Source organism: Bombina bombina, chromosome 1 (assembly GCF_027579735.1).
Source record: "Bombina bombina isolate aBomBom1 chromosome 1, aBomBom1.pri, whole genome shotgun sequence".
Taxonomy (NCBI): domain Eukaryota; kingdom Metazoa; phylum Chordata; class Amphibia; order Anura; family Bombinatoridae; genus Bombina; species Bombina bombina.
Genome location: NC_069499.1, coordinates 420145096 through 420162936, shown reverse-complemented (window position 1 = coordinate 420162936; position 17841 = coordinate 420145096).

Below are 17841 nucleotides of genomic sequence, written 5' to 3'. Positions count from 1 at the left end.
CAAGACCCACATCAAAGAAACAAATCCAGATTCATGGGCTTTGCCCATTTTTACCGAAAGTTCATAAAGAATTTTGCTCAATTAAGCAAATCACTCACTAACCTTACTAAATCCACAGTCACTTTCCGGTGGACCGATGAAACACAATTAGTATTCAAAAAGCTTAAAACCAAATTCACTACTGCACCAATACTTTGTTTTCCAAACCCCTTGCTACAATTTTTCCTGGAGGTTGATGCCTCTGATTTTGCAATTGGAGCCATACTCTCACAAAGAGAATAACTAAAACATACAATACACCCGGTTGCATACTACTCACATGTCATGACCTCAGTGGAACAAAATGATGCCATTGGCGAGAAAGAACTCTTGGCGATTAAAAGTTCTCTGGAACACTGGAGACACCTTTTAGAGGGAACCTCCATTCCAATTTTGATTTTCATAGATCATAGGAATTTACAATACCTGAAAATGAACTGTACATTGACCTCAAGACAAGTTAGATGGAACCTCTACTTTTCAAGGTTTAATTACCTCATAACTTATTGACCAGCCTCAAAAAATGGTAAGGCTGATGCACTTTCTAGAATACATGAGAAACCACATTCACCGTCCAAAAATACCTCAGTCTTACCTTTAGACCACATTATCGGTCTTGCTATGGAAAATACCAAACTATTCAGAAGTAATCAACATTCTGATGACACTATTACTCTTCATAATCTTCAACTAAAAGATGATGGTTTATACTACCACCGAAACCAATTGTATGTATCCCCAAGTTTGAGGAATCTAGTTCTACAGACCATGCATGACTCCTCCTTTGCAGGATATCCCAGAATCCAAAGGTCAATTGACTTAATCTCAAGGTCATTCTGGTGGCCAACTGTAGGTAAATACACCACTAATTACGTTTCATCTTGTAAAATCTGCATAACCTCTAAAGGGATAGAAAAAGTCCATAGGGTCAGTTGTTATCACTTCCAACTCCCGATAAACCTTGGACTGACATCACATTAGATTTTATAGTAGATTTACCCTTATCATCAAACCATAATACAATAGTGGTTGTTGTTGACCTTTTCAGTAAAATGGTCAATTTCTTGCCATACAAGAAACTCCCAACTGCCTATGAAACAATCCAGCTCCTCTTCATGAATGTATTAAAACTTCATGGTATCCCTAAAACTATAACCTCAGATCATGGAACGCAATTTACTAGTAAATTTTGGTCAGAAATCTGTAAAATATTAGGCATTCGTCGTAGACTTAGCACATAATTTCATCCTCAGACAAATGGCCAAACGGAAAAAAACAATCAATGGTTAGAACAATACCTCAGATGTTTCACTAATGCAAAACAAGATAACTGGTCAACCTTATTACCATTTGCAGAGTTTGCCTTCAACAATGCTTGCCATACCTCTACAAAAAATTCTCCATTCTACATTAACTATGGCCTTCATCCCGTGTTTCACATGCATTCGGATACAGACAATGCATTTCCAATCGTTAACAATTTAATTAACACGATTTCTGATACCTTTTCGATAGTTTGTGACAACATCAACTATGCCAAAATCTACCAAAAGATGCAATACGATAAAAGGAGAACTCCATCCCCTAATTATAGTGTTGGAAGTTATGTTTGGCTTTCCACTCGTAATCTTAAACTACCTTATCCTTCTAGGAAGTTGTCATCTCAGTTCATTGGACCATTCTCAATCAAAGTCATTGTCAACAACTTACTTTACCTCCTACTATGAGAATGCACCCGGCATTCCATGTGTCCCTACTAAAACCCTATACTAGGGTACGTGACTTCGACATTCGTTCCATTATACCAAACATGCCCGATTCCAACCTGGAATTTGAGGTTTATTCTATACTTGACTCAGGTGCTTTAGGGGACAACTGCAATATCTTGTCCGCTGGAAGGGTTACAGTACTGATGATGACTCCTGGAAGCCTGCTTCTAACCTTTTGGCTCCTCGCTTGTAGTCTCTGTTTCATCGCAGGAATCCTATTAGACCTAAACCATGATCCTCAGAGTGGATCCTTGAGGAGGGAGTTCTGTGATATTTCCATCTGCTATTGCTTTAGGAGGAACAATTGTTATGAATATGTTACAGACCCCATTCAGGGGGCCAGTAAGCAGATTAAATGTTACCTGTTAAAACAGGAAATAATAAGGAGAATGGGTGTGTACTTCACAGAATCCTCAATGGTTATATTTATTAAACATATATTTGTTTGCAATTGTATTTAACCAATAAAGTTTTGCAGTTGTATTCAGACAATAAAAGTTTTGCAATTGTATTCAAACAATAAAGTTTTGCAATTGTATTCAAACAATAAAGTTTTGTAATTACATTCAAACAATAAAGTTTTGCAATCTTAATAACCAAGTAACATATCATTTGCGCTTGTTTATCATAAATATTAAACATTCACATATTCATTTTTCCCTACAGTATTCCTCTATCACTTTTCATGTAAATCAATCTCACAAACTTTACATTCTTATCTATACAAGAGAATGTCATACATAACAGGACATGTAATAAATATTTTCTAATAGAAGACAATAATGTATCTGAGATTATCTGCATATAAAGTACATTTAACTGTAAATAACTGACTCTATAGCCGCGTTCGGGCAGCGCTCAGGAGCTAGTGGGGGTGCTTCACTCCCAGCGATGATGTGGCGCTAGGTGACGTCACAAGCAAGGGAGCTTAGAAAAAACGTTTGCATGCGCAAAGGGATCTGCTGACTGCGCATGCAAACGTTTTCACTAAGCTCCCTTGTAGCTGTTACACAACACCGGTGTTATGCCGATAATGATTTCCCCAGTCTCTTCGCAAACATCGGAACTCTGACCCACCTCCATTCAGCTGCTCTCAGCTCAGCCCCTGTAGCTTATCCTGCTCTGAATAGAGGTGGGTCAGAGTTGCGATGTTTGCCAAGAGACTGGGGAAATCATTATCGGCATAAAACCGGTGTTGTCCCAATGTAGCTGTGTGGGATTTTGGATGAGTGGGGAGGTATCCTGGGTGTAGTTTAGTAGAAGTGGGAGGTAGCCTGGGCGGACGTTAGGCTAGTGTGTTAAGAAACCATTCTCGGCATAACACCGGATAAGTCTGACAACAGCATTTATTACAGGGCAAAGTGGGGATAGGTTAAGTAGCCTATCTCCACTTTGCCCTGTACTAAATGCTGCTGTCAGACTTATCCGCCTCACCTGTCCCTCCTCTGCAGCTTATAAAAACATGTCAGCCTCCACAGCAACACGTGTGTGGAGGCTGCCATGTTGCCAAGCGTCTAAGCTTGCTTTGAAAAGTCCCAGCTTTTCCAGCATGCTGGAAGCGCTGGGACTTACGTCATCAGAGCGCTCAAAAAACGCCAGGCATCTCACTTGCAAGTGTGAGAAAAACGCTCCAAGCGAGTCCCAGTTCGCTTGGAGCGCTGCCCGAAAGCGCCCTATGTCAGACAGTGTTGTTACAAATACACATTTTATATTAACATTAACATTAATATAGCATTTAACACCAATGAATACTGCATTAATAAAATAATTTAAAAGTAACTGGAATGAATACTGCATTGATAAAATAATTTAAAAAGTATTTGCAATGAATACTACATTAATAAAATAATTTAGAAGTAACTGGAATGAATAATACATTAATAAAATAATTTAGAAGTAACTGGAGCCTTATAATCTTATTTTGATTATCTCAGACATATTTACAGATCAACTGATTCATTAAATACAGAAATGTTAACATATCTCTCTTATTTTCACCTATCTGACATTTTGCACATGTAATAAAGCTGTACATAAATGATCTCTTTTACACCTGAAATGTTTTGTGTGGTATTTCTTTAGGCATACCTGTTAAAACAGGAAATAATAAGGAGAATGGGTGTGTACTTCACAGAATCCTCAATGGTTATGAGGTAAAACAAAAACAGTCTAATTGCTCCACCCATGATCTCCCACAATCCTTCAGGATCATAAGTCCATGTCAAAATAAGAGTCCCATGCTCTCACAACAGAGAGTTGCATTTTCATAGTAAATTATTACAAAATAGGAGTCCTATGCTCTCACAACAGAGAGTTGCATTTTCATAGAAAATTATTACAAGCACCATATAAAACAAATACAATTAAACAAACATCTTTCAATATGAAACATGAAAATTGCATAAAACATTATACAATTGTGCACATATATTTTATGTGTCACATTCTCCCTGACAAAATAAAATGGCTCCAGCTACTAAAACATATATACACTCAGTCACAGTTTTATTACCCTGAAACACAACTTTCTTAACTTAATATACTGTCACTGTTGGAATGTATGGTGCCACATTGTATGAGTTGTGAGGTGTATGATATGAGAATGGTGGCATATAATATTGTGTAGCCCATACAGGTAAGTGAGGAAAGTTATATGCTGCTACACCATGGAGCATGGTCTGTGGTTGTAGTGATGGCTGACCCAGTGTTTCATATGTAAACATTTGCTTTGGCTTTCTCTCTCTTACAGATCGTCTTGGTTTGATATTGTTTTCTATTGCCACTTCATCAGGCTGGGCACCTTCACTTTCAATATCTACACTAGCCCTGGGTGGAAATGTTGGATTCAGGATCAGTTCATCTGGCAATTGGTTCTCTGTCAAACAGTTTCTCTCCCTTAGTGTGACTTGTCCTTGATCTCTTTCTTTTCTCTCAGGTGCTGATGATGCTGTTTTGACAAGAGGATTCCCCTGACCCAGTTCTGAACCTTGCTGGGAAGTATTTTCGCTTTTATGCTCTGTCCAACTCTCAGGGATTCTCAACCAGTATCTCCCAGAGCTGTCCTCATCCGAAGAGGTTGTGTCACTGTGGTAAGAAGATTCTCTTATCTTTGACTCTCTGTTGCCTTGTCTCTGTTTTGCAGGTTTCAGTGGATTTGGTGGTGTCTCCACAGGCAAGTTGTTCACTAATAACAGTAAGTTTCAGTGTAGGTTTCTGGTCCCTCTTTTGTTCCCATTCTCAGGACTCACTACATGTACAGGATTGTCTGCTACCTGCTCTTTTACCACATAAATAATCTTCTCCCAATATGGCCTGAGTTTTCCTGGGCCTCCTCGCTTACTCAAGTTTCTGACAAGGACTCTGTCTCCAGGCTTTAGAATCACACCTTTGACTTTTAAGTCATACTAAGCTTTGCCTTGTGCACTTGCTTGCCTGCTGTTTTCACTTGCTATTTGATACGCCTTGGCCATCTTTCCAGCCCAATGGTCTGCAAATCCTTTGTGAGTCACTCCCTCATCCTCTTCAATTAGCCCAAATATCAGGTCAACAGGGAGGCGAGGATGGTGTCCAAACAGTAAATAAAATGGGGAGTACCCAGTGGACTCATGGCATATGCAGTTATATGCATGTATGATCTGAGGAAGGTGATCTTTCCATCTTGCCTTTTCTTTGTCAGTAAGGGTACAGAGCATTTGGAGGAGAGTCTGGTTGAATCTCTCAGCTGGGTTACTTTGAGGGTGATAAGGAGATGTTCTTGAATGGCGTACTCCAGTAAGTTGCTGAAGATTCCGGAAAAGCTCATTCTCAAATTCCCTGCCTTGGTCATGATGTAGCTTTCCAGGGTAGCCAAACTGGGTGATGTAGTCATTGAAAAGATGCTCAGCTGCTGTATGGCCAGACTTATTTTTTTTGGATAAGCTTGAACAAATCTAGTAAAGTGATCTACGACCACTAGTATATACTCATACCCACAACGGCTTGACTCTAAGTGCAGGTAGTCAATGCAAACAAGTTCTAGAGGTGAGCTGGATGTTATTCTTCCCATGGGTGCTCTGACATGGTTACTGGTTTATTTTGCTTGATGCAGGGACACTTCTTTGTGACATACTCCTCTACTTCCTTTTTCATAAATGGCCAGTAGAATCTTTGTCTCATCAGATGAAGTACCCTTTCGGTGCCCACATGCCCCATCTTGTCATGCAAATACTCCAAAGAAACTTGTTTATATTGAGCTGGGAAAACAAGCTGTTTGTTTTGAGCTGTTTTCCTATTGAGACATCCATCCTCTAGAATTAGCTTGCTCCATTCATGCAAGAGTTTCTTGGCAGCTCCAGTCACTGTTTTTTTAGACTCTCATCTGGTGCCTTGACATCCTCTTTCATCTTCAATATCTTGGAGATCACTGGGTCCTCCCTTTTGAGCTTTGGAGAGTTTGTCTTTACTTATTCTTGGCAACAATGAATTGTGGGATGGTGGGTCAGTTTCCATAGTGGATATACCGAGTGCTGCAATCCAAGCCACATCTTTCCTTGTGGCGGCACAAGCTCCATCCCAGACTGCTTGCACCACTTCATCACACACAGGATGACCCACATATCTGACTTCACTACAGAAGAGCTCACATTTTTCAGGCCGAAGTTTGACCCCATGACGGAGGGCTTGGAGAACCTTGCGAATCCCTTCCACATGTTCATCAAAAGACGGCATAAAATAGCACGTCATCAAGGTATGGTATGCAACATTCGTCCCTGAGGGAATCCAGCATTTCCTCCATGCTGCGCTGGAACTGTGCAGGTGCATTGGACAGGCCGAATGGAATTCTTACCAATTCATAAAGCCCCAAAGGTGTTATAAAAGCTTTCATGTGTCTGGAACTTTCGTCTATGAAGCCCTGATGGTAAGCTTTTCCTTGGTCAAGAATACTGAACCATGCATAAGCCCCCAGTGTATCAAGCAAGTCTTGGATTCTTGGCAGAGGGTGCCTATCTGGTACTGTCTTTTTACTGAGGAGACGATAATCTATACACAGGCAGAGCGAACCATCTTTCTTTCGGACGCAGACTACTGGTGCAGAATAAGGGGACTTGGACTTCACAAGCCACCCTTTTGCCAGGAGATCTTGAATATAGTCCTTAACTTCTTGGAACAAAGGCTTAGGTACCGAAGAGTATGACCGCTGCATTGGTATGTCATCTTTGAGATTAATTGACATTTGCAAGCTCGGGATGCAACCAAGGTCAATCTTATCATGAGAAAAGGCCATAGAATCTTTATACAGCATCTTTCTTACTACCTTCTGCTGTTTCCCACTCAAATGGCTGAGGTCTACAGGTGGGTGCCACAGTGATAAGGTTTCTTGAGTAACTAAAGTAGTCACACCCTGGGCCCTTACACCAGACTTCATGTCTTCTGTTTGCTCTGCCTCCAGTACATTTTCAATTGGCTGAATATAACCAAGAATTGTATTACCAGGCAATGTTGCATCACATGTGGAGTTGTTTCCGATTGGGACAGAAACATAAGGGCTTTGCTGGTTCTGGACTTCTAGGATCCCCTCCCCTATATCCAGCTTTTCCAAATATACATTGTTTTGTTCTGGTTCAAACAGTGCGACTGGGGCAGGTTGATCCATGGTGGGTGGTATTTTACACTTTACCCATGTTACATGGCCTGCTGGAATGACAATGCCTCTCTTTACTTTCAAACGTCCCTGCTGTTCGTTAAACTTGGGAGTTTGGACAAAGTTTACAAGCGTTTGAGCTTTCTCATTTGACACAGAGATGGCTCCAGATAGCAGGGAGATTAGAGTCTGTACAAGGCCCTCGGGTTGCCCCTGAATTAATTCTTCCACTACGTTGAACCCAAGCAGTGGTTTTTCAATTGGCAGATGACTTATTAAGAAGGGAACATTGATAGAGAGATTAGGGTCATCATTTCCTTGTAAATTAACAGTGATAACAGCCCATCCATCAAATGGAATGAGATCCCCATTTACAGCATACACTTCCAACTTCTCTGTAGTTCCCATGAGTTCAGAAAGAGGTCTTATGTCCACAGCCGGTAAATATTTATCTTTCCAAGCACGATCAATAATACTGACTTGAGCTCCAGTGTCAAGCAGAGCACTTACTGCAAGACCGTTGAGGTTGCACTGAGTCAAAGCCTTCCTTCCTATTAGGCTGACAATAGCCTCGTTCTTTGTCCTAGGGGCAGAGAGAATGGAAGTCTGATAATGTTCTTTATTGTCATTAAAAGTTTTGAATGTTTTTGTGTTTTTGCTTTTCACAGGACCAGATTCAACCTCTGGACTTTCATCATTTGAACTTTGGGACAAGGAGGGCTTGGTCACTGGTCGTCCCATTGCAGTGACTGTTTCCCGTTTCCCTGCAGGTTGCGTTTCTGGAGGCATCCTCTAGCTAGGTGCCCCTCTTTACTCTGAAAGCAGTGAGTACAGTTTTGCAGACCCGTTTCAATACACTTTAAACAACCACAGGGTTTTGTCCCTTTTTGTAGAGGTGGCCGGCTCACACCATGCTGACAGGTATGCTAAAGCTGTGCTTGTTGTGATGAATTTCTCATGGAATCTACCATACTGGTAAGTGCATCAATTCGAGCTGTTAGTTGTTTGATTGGATCATTTTTGTTTTGTTGCTCATGGGTTTCTTTCACATCTTCCACAGGTTCAATTTTAAGCTGGGTACAACTTGTAATGTTTGGCTTAGTACGAGTTACAGGACCCAGCCTTCGGACCCTCTCATGGTGATTTTTGTTACATTTCTCAGTATTTCCTCATCTGTGATTTTGTGGTTGGAAAGTAGGGGTTTTAACTCACTATGAATGTCTTTATATTTGTGACCTAGGCCCTGGTAAACAGTGTGAAGGAAAACATCCTGAATAGTTGCCGAGCTGTATCTCACTTCAGTGTCAGCCTGTTTTGCAGCAAAGATGATTTTCTGTTTGAGACCTATTTCTCGATACAGGAACTACTGAGGCGTTTCATTCTCATTTTGTTTTGCACACATTATTCCTGGAATAACTCTGTGCTATTTTTGTCTCCTAGATGTGACCTAAGAGACCCTTTTTAGTTCCTCATCTCTCACGTCTTCCTTATTCATCAACATGTCCTTGAAACGGCCTGCTTTTATTATTCATAGAGTCCCCCTGACTAATTCAGTATCACTAAAATTTTCTTTGATTCCATCTTAAATTTGCCTGCATACACTAGTGTATGTGATTTCAGATGTGTAGTCGCCAATTTGTCCTCCTTGTATTTTAAACTCGCGATGCTGGAGATAGGAGAGGTCCCTTAGGGAGACTACCTTCTCTGACGGCAACTGCATGGACCATTCAGGATGGTTGCTAAACTGTGTGTTATGGTTGTGCGTTTATTGTGATACTGTTGTCAAGGGTTGTGTCAATGTGGGGTTTTGTAAGGATGCTGCAAGATAATAATGGGTTACATTCTGTTTAGTATTTGGGTTTACATTTACTACACTAACCCCTTTGTCAGCTATAGCTGAAGATGATGTTGCATGAACAGTGTCTGTAGTAAAGATATGATCAGTAGTAATGTATGTATGTGCTGTGCTTGAAGTTTGTACACCAACATTACTCTCATTACCATCATTCTGTTGATGAACAGGTACAGCCATAGTACGAACATGTTCAACAGAGTCAACAATGTCTCCCAAATTCAACAGTTTAGTCATACCTCTGTCCTCTGATTCTATTAAGTCTGTACTATACATGAAGGCATAAATGTATTCAAAACAGCCTTCTTGGTCACCAGAATCTAGTTCTAAAATGTCCCTGTCCGGTACTGGACATATGCTCTGGGCGATCTGAAACAGTTCAACAGCAGAAATGGCGAGAAGTTACTTTCTGATGTCCCACAACAGACTCTTCCGTACTTTATCCGACATAACGACCCTTCTCCTGATCCCTCACGTCACTGTCACCAGCCAGCCAGGCCACTCCTTTCACAAATGATTTTTCTTGAATACAGCCACTGCATTCATACTTTGTTGGTCCCAAAGATCATAATTTTACGAACTGGCTTTCTGCAATCAATCAAGCGCCGATCCCGGACAAGCCCCTAAAAATCTGTTACAGACCCCATTCAGGAGGCCAGTAAGCAGATTAAATGTTATCTGTTAAAACAGGAAATAATCAGAATCCTCAATGGTTATATTTATTAAACATATATGTGTTTGCAATTGTATTCAAACAATAAAGTTTTGTAATTGTATTCAAACAATAAAGTTTTGTAATTACATTCAAACAATAAAGTTTTGCAATCTTAATAACCAAGTAACATGTCATTTGTGCTTATTTATCATAAATATTAAACATGCACATATTAATTTTTCCCTACAGTATTCCTCTATCACTTTTCATGTAAATCAATCTCACAAACTTTACATTCTTATCTATACAAGGGAATGTCATACATAACAGGACATGTAATATATACTTTCTAATAGAAGACAATAATGTATCTGAGATTATCTGCATATAAAGTACATTTAACTGCAAATAACTGACTCTATGTCAGACAGTGTTGTTACCAATACACATTTTATATTAACATTAACATTAATATAGCATTTAACACCAATGAATACTGCATTAATAAAATAATTTAAAAGTAACTGGAATGAATACTGCATTAACCCCTTAACGACTCATGTCATACAGGGTACGTCTTGCACAAGCTGGTCTTTAAAGACCAGAGACGTACCCTGTATGACATTGGGGTTTAAAGCGGCTGGAAGCGATCCTGATCACTTCCAGCCGCTTTCCGGTTATTGCAGTGATGCCTCGACATCGAGGCATCCTGCAATAACACTTCTTACCCCTCCGGTGCAGAGAGAGCCACTCTGTGGCCCTCTCTGCACCGGACATCGATGGCTGAAAATCGTTGGTGGGTGGGAGCCAAAGTGGGAGGCGGGTGGGCGGCCATCGATGGCTCTTATGATTAAGAGGGGGGCGGGATTGGGGGCGTGGCTGCCGGAGGCACTCACGGACTCGCGCGAGTGCACAGGAGGTGATGGGCAGGCGCGTGCATGGGGAGGGAGCGGGTGGGAACCGCTGCACTACAGAAAAAAAACTTCTAAGTGGGAGAAAGGGGGGAGGGAATGGGTTAATAAGTTGCAAAGGGATCTGGGAGGGGGTGGAGGGATGGTCTTTTTTTGGGGGGGAAGCTACACTACAGAAAATAAAAAATAAAATAAAAAAATAAATATATTTTTGTATAAACTCGGTACTGGCAGCTGTCTGCCAGTACCCAGTTTATACAAAAATATATTTATTTTCCAATATGGCACCAAAATAAGGTAGAGGGGGAGGGTAAGAGAGCTGTTTGGGGGGGATCAGTGAGGTTAGGGGCTAAGGGGGGGACCCTACACAGCAGCATATGTAAATATGCTTTTTAAAAAAAGAGATACCTTTTTATTTTAGTACTGGCAGACTTTCTGCCAGTACTTAAGATGGCGGGGACAATTGTGGGGTGGGGGAGAGAAGAGAGCTGTTTGGGAGGGATCAGGGGGTGTGATGTGTCAGGTGGGAGGCTGATCTCTACACTAAAGCTAAAATTAACCCTGCAAGCTCCCTACAAGCTACCTAATTAACCCCTGTACTGCTGGGCATAATACACGTGTGATGCGCAGCAGCATTTAGCGCCCTTCTAATTACCAAAAAGCAACTCCAAAGCCATATATCTCTGCTATTTCTGAACAAAGGGGATCCCAGAGAAGAATTTACAACCATTTATGCCATAATTGCACAAGTTGTTTGTAAATAATTTCAGTGAGAAACCTAAAATCGTGAAAAATGTAACATTTTTTTTATTTGATCGCATTTGGCGGTGAAATGGTGGCATGAAATATACCAAGATGGGCCTAGATCAATACTTGGAGTTGTCTACTACACTACACTAAAGCTAAAATTAACCCTAGAAGCTCCCTACATGCTCCCTAATTAACCCCTTCACTGCTGGGCATAATACACGTGTGATGCGCAGTGGCATTTTGCGGCCTTCTAATTACCAAAAAGCAACGCCAAAGCCATATATGTCTGCTATTTCTGAACAAAGGGGATCCCAGAGAAGCATTTACAACTATTTATGCCATAATTGCACAAGTTGTTTGCAAATAATTTCAGTGAGAAACCTAAAGTTTGTGAAAAAAATTGTGAAAAAGTGAACGATTTTATTTATTTGATCACATTTGGCGGTGAAATGGTGGCATGAAATATACCAAAATGGTCCTTGATCAATACTTTGGGATGTCTTCTAAAAAAATATATACATGTCAAGGGATATTTAGGGATTCCTAAAAGATATCAGTGTCCCAATGTAACTAGCGCTAATTTTGAAAAAAAAGTGGTTTGGAAATAGCAAAGTGCTACTTGTATTTATTGCCCTATAACTTGCAAAAAAAGCAAAGAACATGTAAACATTGGGTATTTCTAAACTCAGGACAAAATTTAGAAACTATTTAGCATGGGTGTTTTCTTTCATGTAATTAGCAAGAGTCCATGAGCTAGTGACGTATGGGATATACATTCCTACCAGGAGGGGCAAAGTTTCCCAAACCTTAAAATGCCTATAAATACACCCCTCACCACATCCACAATTCAGTTTTACAAACTTTGCCTCCCATGGAGGTGGTGAAGTAAGTTTGTGCCAGATTCTACGTTGATATGCGCTTCGCAGCAGGCTGGAGCCCGGTTTTCCTCTCAGAGTGCAGTGAATGTCAGAGGGATGTGAAGAGAGTATTGCCTATTTGAATACAATGGTCTTCCTCTAGGGGATCTATTTCATAGGTTCTCTGTTATCGGTCGTAGAGATTCATCTCTTACCTCCCTTTTTCAGATCGACGATATACTCTTATATACCTTTACCTCTACTGATTCTCGTTTCAGTACTGGTTTGGCTATCTACCATATGTAGATGAGTGTCCTGGGGTAAGTAAATCTTATTTTTTGTGACACTCTAAGCTATGGTTGGGCACTTTATATGTAAAGTTCTAAATATATGTCTTTAAACTTATATTTGCCATGATTCAGGATAATCAGTATTCCTTCATTCAGTCAGTTTCATTATTAGGGATTATGCATATGAATTAATATTTTTTTCTCACCTTGAAAATTTTCAATTGACTTTTTTTCCCTGCGGGCTGTTAGGCTCGCGGGGGCAGAAAATGCTTCAATTTATTGCGTCATTTTTGGCGCGAACTTTTTTGGCGCAAAATTTTGTCATTTCCGGCGTCAACTACGTAGTTGACGCCGGAAGTTTGTTCGTTGTTACGTTATTTTTTGACGCATGTGTGTTCAGACATTTTTTTGTGCCAAAAAATGTGGGCGTCGTTTTCGGCGTCAGAGGATGTGGCGTCATACTTGGCGCCAAAAAATATGGGCGTTGTACTTGGCGCCAATAATGTGGGTGTCATACTTGGCGCCAAAAATGTGGGCGTCATACTTGTTTACTTTTTTCACATTATTTAAGTCTCACTTTTTTGTTTCTTCTGGTTGCTAGAAGCTTGTTTGTTTTGCATTTTTTCCCATTCCTGAAACTGTCATTTAAGGAATTTGATAATTTTGCTTTATATGTTGTTTTTTTCTATTACATATTGCAAGATTTTCCATTCATGGTTCCTGGATAAGAACATACTGAGGGATTCCTGTTGACTGAGATCAGTCCTACCAAAGCTAATTTAATTTATTTTAAATGTTATGAATGTTTATCTTTAGCTATGGTTTGTAATAAGTTATCGTGATAAACTTTTACATGCAGAATCCATTAGTATTTATGCTTTATATATTGCTATTCTTTTTACATCTCATGTACAAGATATACTTAGAAATTTATAAGAATTTTTGTCTGATTCTATTTTAAAGGCTTTGTCTGACATCCCGCCTTCTAATAAATTTTTAGGTCTTTTTCAAACTTCTTTTTTAGTTGATGAAGTTTCAAATGACCAACAACATATTGAATTATCCTTCTCTGATGGTATTTTTTTCTCATTCAGAATTTTTCTTCATCAGATATTGACACTATCAAATCTACTTTTTTATTTTTTAAATAGAGTACATTTGTTCTTTGTTCAAAAGGTGTTGATTATTTTGGATATTTAAGTAACTAGTTCTTTGGATTTTAAAGACTAGCTAACATTTAAATTCTGCTTATTTATCTTCTGTGATTTCTTCAGAGGTTTTTTTCCACTTCCTGATACTAGGAAATGGAATAGGCTGACAATTTTCTTTTAGTCCTTATTTAAGGTTTTTAAATTATATTCTTTGCCGGCAGTTAGTTTTGAGGAAAGATTCCCCAAGTTAATGGGGCTATCTCTACTCCTGCTAAATATACTATTATTCTTATATCAAATCGTATTTATTTTTTTTCCTTCAGATGGTTGTATCTTATTTAAGGAAAATTATTTTCAGGTACTTTTCTTAGACCTGTAATTTATTTTGCTGATGTTGCAATTGCTTTATTTTTCTGGTTGGATACTTTAAGATCAAGTATCGGATTATGATTTGTTTAGCATTGTTAAAAGGACAAAATCTTCTACTCATTTGAGGTTCAGACTATGTGCTATTGCATTGTCTTGTTTTCTTGCATTTATTGTGCAAGTCCAGTTTGTTGACTGGTCCTTTAACTTAATTAATATCCTAATAATTTCATTTGTGTCTTCATTTTTTTGAATATTTTCGCAAATGAGGTTTAATCTATGTCTTTAGCTATTTTTAGCTAGAAGAACTTTGTGATTTCAATCTTGGAATGCTAATTTGATTTTTGAAATCCATATTTCTTTTTTTCCAAGGTAATCAATTATTTGGTTCATAATTGGATTCAATTCTTTAACTGTTACTATGGGCTTCAAGATTGAGTTCTCAGACTAAAACTTTAAGCTTAGATTAGTTTTCTGTTCTTACTAAAGAATGGAGTCCTGAATTCTTCCCCAAGTAACATGTTTATAATTGGAAGTATTTTTCATCATTCCATTAAGCCTTTTTTAAGTCAGCTCCCCAAATTTGCATGTAGGTGCGGTTCTTATTCCAGCTTGGCTGGTAAGGGGCAGGTTGAGACTTTTTTGAAATTTGTTTGGTTCTTTTCGGTCCAAACTTCTTAGACTTTGGGTACAGAATAGGATTCAGAGTAAAACCATCTGTGAGAAGTCTTTTTTCTCTATCGTATTCCAGCTATTTCAGTAAGACTAACACTTTCCTGAAGTGTATTCAGACCTATATGTTTTGGGTTCTGGTGAAGCGCGGCTGGTCACCCGTTGGGGCTCAAGCGGTGCTCAGACTTGGAGTCTTCTGGGGTATTTATTCCAGTTCCATCTCTAGGAACTGGGTTTTGGGGTTTTATTCAAGACTATTCATTGTTCCAAAGATAGAAAATCTTTTTGAATTATCATATAAGTGTACCATCTTTTAGAATGGAGTTTATATGGTCTATTCTGCCTTTTTGGTCAGTGATGGCATTATTTGTTTACAATGGATACAATAGATGCATATCTTCATTTTCTGTTTTCATTCAGATTATTTTATTTTTCTGAGATTCTCTTTTTTTGACAAGTATTACCAATTGGTTGCTTTTCCTTCTGGTCTAGCGACAGCTCTAAGAATCTTTTCTAAAGGTTCTCAGTGTTCCTTATTTGGACGGTATGGTGGTACTGGTTCAGTCTTTTCATTCTGTGGAATCTCATACGATTCAACTTTGTTGTCTCTTCAAGACATGGTTAGAGGATCTTCTTATCAAAAGCTCCTTGATTTCTCACACAAGGGTCACCTTTATTTTAGGCTTCCAGATTAATTATGTCAATGTTTTTGTCTCTAACTGACAAGTGACAAGTTTTTTGGGTTCCGTTTGTCAGAATTTTCAGTCTCTATTATTTCCTTCAAGTTGCTATATATGGATGGAAGTTTTAGGTTTCATAGCTGCAGCATTGGATTCGATACCTTTTGCTCATTTAGGAAACCTTTCCAGTTTTCTTATGCTGAAGAATGGTGCAGGGATTCTAGGATATCACTTTTTATATCTTTGAATCTTAATGTTTAACTATCTTTGATTCGGTGGTTAAGATCACCATCATTTAGTTCTATAGGTCTCTTCGGTTCTTTCAACCTGGACCATGATCTGCAGATGCGAGTCTTTTAGGTTGGGAGGCTGTCTGAGGATCTCTGTCAGCACAAAGGGTTTGGAAATCTCAGGAGGCGAGATTACCATTTCATATTTTTGGAACTCCGTGCATTTTCAGAGTTCTTCAGTTTGATTTCTTTTTGAAGAAGAGACGTTTATTGTTTTCAGACAGACATTGTCACAACTGTGGCGTATGTCAATTATCAGGGTGGGACTTTCAGTTCTTAGGCTGTGACAGAAACATCTTGGATATTTGCTTGGGCTAAATTCAGCTCCTATCTAATTTCTGTGGTCTTTTTCCCAGGTATAGACATTGGGAACCGGATTATCTCTGTTAATCAAGCTTTACATCCGGGAGAATGATCTTTTTACCCATATATGTTTTTCAATTTTTCAGATGTGAGGGCTTCCAGTAATATATCTGTTGGCATCTCATCTAAACAAGGAACTTCCCAGGGGCCTATTCAGGTTTGGGGATCCTCAGGCGGAAGTAGTGTATGCATTGACACTTCTTTGGAATTATCAATCTGCCTATATTTTTTTTTATCTCTGGTTCTTTTATTAAAGATTGATTTTCAAAATCATCAGAGAGCAATCTTTGGTGTGGCTGGTGGCTTTTAGCATGGCCACACAGGTTTTGGTATATAGTTCTTGGTCGGATGTTCAGTTGCCAATCTTGGTTACTTCCATTATAGCAAGACCTTATATCTTAACTTTCATTTTTTTCATCAGGAATTCAAATTATTATTTTGATGGTATGAAAATGTAATGCTTAGTACTTAGTCATAGGAGTTTCTCTGACTCAGTAAGTAATACTATGTTGCAGGCTCGTAAATTTGTGTCTAATAGGATTTATTATCGAGTTTGGAAGATTTACATCTCATGATGCTCTTCTTATGAATTCTCTTGGCATTCTTTTAGAATTCCTAGGTTTTATAGTCTCTTCATAAGGTTTTGTCTGCATGTTCCTTGAAAGGACAACTCTCTGCTTTTCCTGTGCTGTTTCACAGTAAGAATTGCTAAATCTTTCTAATATTCTTTGTTTTGTTCAGGCTTTGGTTCGTATCAAGCCTGTCATTAAGTCAATTGCTCCTCTTTGGAGTCTTAATTTGATTCTGAAGGCTTTACAGGCTCTTCTGTTTGAGTATATGCTTTCTTTGGACATTAATTACTTTTATGGAAAGTATTGTTCTTTTTAGGCATCTCTTCAACTAGAACAGTTTTAAATTATCTGTTCTTTCTTGTGAATCTCCTTGTTCTGATTTTTCATCAGGATAAGGTGGTTTTTCCTCATTTCAATTTTCACCTAAAGTTGTGAATTCTAACAACATTAGTGGAGGAATTATTGTCTTGTCATTGTGTCTTATTCCTAAGAATTCTTTGGTAAGATTCTTACATTCTTTGGATGTGGTAAGAGTTTTGAAATATTATGTTGAAGCTATTCAGATTTCAGACAGACTTCTAGTCTATTTGTTATCTTTTCTGGTTTTAGGAAAGGTCAGAAGGCTTCTGCCTTTTCTTTGGCATCTTGGTTTAAGCTTTTGATTCATCATGCTTATTTGGAGTCGGGTTAATCCCGTCTCAGAGGATTACGGTTCATTCTACTAGGTAAGTTTCTACTTCCTGGGTTTTTTAAGAATGAAGCTTCTGTTGATCAGATTTGCAAAGCAATGACTTGGTCTTCTTTGCATACTTTTACTAAATTCTACCATTTTGATGTTTTCTCTTCTTAGAAGCAGATTTTGGTAGAATAGTACTTCAGGCAGCTGTTTCAGTTTGATTCTTGTGCTTATAATTTCAGGGTTTTTTTTCATTTTAAAAATTGAAACTCTTGATTTGGGTAGTGGATTAATTTTTCAGCGGAATTGGCTGTCTTTATTTTATCCC